The following is a 3,046-nucleotide window of genomic DNA, read 5'->3' as shown; positions in this document are numbered from 1 at the left end:
AAGAGGAGGAATTTTTGTTGTTTTTGTTGTTGTCTTTCCAGTTCCCTGAGTTGCTCATTAGATTGTTTATTTGCCACCTTTCTGCTTTTTTCTTGTGGGCACTAATTGCTATGAATTTCCCTCTTATGACTGCTTTTGCTGTGTCTCATAGATTACAAACACTTGTTTGTTCATTATTCATTTCTATGAACCTTTTGATTTCAGTCTTAATTTCTTCTATAGTCGTAAAGTCATTCAGGAATAGGTTGTTTAGTTTCCATGTACTTGTAAATTTTTGAGGGCTCTTTCTGTAGTTGATTTCAAATTTGATTACATCGTGATCAGAAAAGATGCTAGATATAGTTTCTTTTTTTTTTTTTTTGAGAGTTCTTTTCCCATAGGGGGCATGTGCTCGCCAGCCAGACAGAGAGACAGAGAGACAGAAAGCGAGAAATCACCGCCCAGGGATGATGGCCATGCCGCAATCCCTTCTCCTCCATTCTCCTCTTGGGATCTTGGGCACGCATGCACATGCGCCTGGCATGAGTTTTAAGCCACCGGGTCCAGGACGGGAACTACGGTCGACTACATGAGAGTCCAGCAACATAGCCATTATGCTAACTGCTGGTCCCAAATATGCTAGATATAGTTTCTATACCTTTGAATTTGTAAAGAGTTGTTTTGTGTCCTATCTTTTGAAGATTGACCACATGTGGAGGGTAAGAAAAAAATATATATTTTGTGGTACTTGGGTGAACTACTCTGTAGCTGTCTGTCAAATCCATTTCATGTATGGAATCATTTAGATCTTGGCTCTTTGTTTATTTTTTGTCTAGATGACCTGTCCAGGGAAGTCAGTGGAGTTTTGAGATCCCCTGCTGCTTGAAAATCACGCTAGGCACATGTGCACACATGTCCAAAATCCCCAGCATATAAAAGAGAAGGGACTGCAGCTTGGCCATCCCCGCAGGGGGAGGGGAGGGGAATCTCTCACTTCCATCCCCTCCAGTGAGTACACGCACCCTATGGAAAAATTAAAAAAAAATTTCCAGACTGTTAGCCACAGAATTATCTTCCAAAATAATTTAGCCTAGTTTCTTTCCTCAATAATAACATTCCTCAATTTCTGAACACATTTTGGAAATGCTGATATAGAGTGAAGTTTTTTGTCCTGAGTATCGAATTTTACTGATTTCCAAGTGTTTTTAACCCTCATTGGTATAAACTAATGCTGACTTTCCAGTCATAGGACAGAGGTTGGGCTCCAGTTTACATCAGCATTACCAAACATGCTAATTAACAGTGTAAAGGAGGCAATGCTAAGTAGGAAATGGCTAAACCTACATGAACCAATTTCTAAAAAGTGATAAATATGACAATTTAGAAAATAAACTAGAAATTGTTTTTCTTTTTTTTTTAAGAATTAGTTTATTTAACTTTATTATTATTATTTTAATATTTCCGGGGCAGGGGCAGTGAGAAAGCAAGACTCCAGGTCCAGGACTCAAACCACGATCAGCCATGTGGGAGTCTGACACTCTTAACCACCAGGCCACCTGCTGGCCCTCTTTCTTTCTTTCTTTCTTTCTTTCTTTCTTTCTTTCTTTCTTTCTTTCTTTCTTTCTCTCTCTCTCTCTCTCTCTCTTTCTTTCATTTTTTTTTTAAGAGAAATGTTTAATACAGGGTGCATACGTTCACCAGACAAAGAGACAGACAGAAACCAAGTAATCATCCCCAGGGGGGATGGCCATGTCACAATCTCCTATCCTCCATTCTCCTCTCGGGATCTTGGGTATGCATGCACATGCGCTGGTGTGTGTCTCAAAGTGCCCCAAGACTCGAACCATGGTCAACCACATGAGGGTCCAGTGACATAATCATGATGCCATCTGCTGGTCCCACGGTTTTCTACTTTCAAAAAAGAATTCATTACACAGAAATCCCTTTTAGGGTTATATACAGATATATAAATCTACTTTTATAGGCATAACATAACTAGGGGAAATAAGTTAGCACAATTAATTGAATTGGTTGTCTACTCACTGGGCAGGGCTTATTCCTTTTCTTTAGCTTCTTCGCACATGTAAAGCATATGCCATAAGATGTCCTGTTTTGCCATGGACAATGCAACCATTTTTAGAACAACCCTGGCAAATCACACAAGGTTCAGTGGCATTAAGAGGAAAACTAGATTCCATACTTTCTTTTTTGTCTTGTGTTTCTTCTTTCCCAAACTCTTTGACATAATCTTGGCTGCTACAAATAATGCTATTAGAAGTTGATGGGTGAGAATTGTCCTCACTTCCTTGTGACAGGGAGGCTTGTGTAATTTTATCATCATTGTCTTCAACATGTGACTCTTTTTTTTCCTCTTTAAATTTATTTTTTACCTTAATTCGCTATACATCATTACAGTATACAAATGAATTTTCCATCCAAAATACACTGTATATTGGCTCAATCAAGCACATCAATATACATGTTATCAGCAAATAATTTTCCAATTCTTATGTCTTGTATACTTTGTTTTTCGTTTTGCCATCCTTGATTCCCTATCCCTCACCCTCTGCCGTGTCCCACCCTCCTCCCACATTGTCTCTGGTATCCATGGTTGCTTTCTATGCCTTTCCCCTCCATTTAATTGATTCACTAATGAACTTAATCAGTCTAAATGTTTCCAATAGCAAGGGTCACTGATATATACCTATACATGAACCCAAGTTTGACTTTAGGCATAAACCTCAGTGAGTAGAATGAACATACTATAAAGTACCTAGCTGGGGCTATATCGCTTACTGCAGTCATCAAATATGCATTTTTAAAAAATTCCGATAAGAACAGTTTTACTGTTTTTCTTTTTTCTCCTGAAACTTTTTTTTTAATTTCTTAACATTCATTCCCTGAGCATCATCACAACATACTAAATGTGGTTTCCCATCTAGAATAAACTGCATAGTGGCTTAATCATGCATGTTATCATCAATAATATTCCATTTCTACTTTCATATATATGTATATGTATATATGTTTTTTACCCCATGTTTGACCCTCTGCCCTTTCCCACTCT

The 3,046-nt window shown here is 38.1% G+C and overlaps 1 pseudogene; it reads right to left on the bottom strand.

The window, feature by feature from the left end:
- Positions 1-1,974: 1,974 nt before the first annotated feature.
- The window catches only part of LOC102475134 (E3 ubiquitin-protein ligase Mdm2-like), a 2,952-nt pseudogene continuing 1,880 nt past the window's right edge, over positions 1,975-3,046 (bottom strand).

Source organism: Tupaia chinensis, unplaced genomic scaffold (assembly GCF_000334495.1).
Source record: "Tupaia chinensis unplaced genomic scaffold, TupChi_1.0 Scaffold149658_1, whole genome shotgun sequence".
Classification (NCBI taxonomy): domain Eukaryota; kingdom Metazoa; phylum Chordata; class Mammalia; order Scandentia; family Tupaiidae; genus Tupaia; species Tupaia belangeri.
The sequence above is the reverse complement of the archived record's forward strand: the minus strand, read 5'-3'. Positions and strand labels throughout refer to the sequence as shown.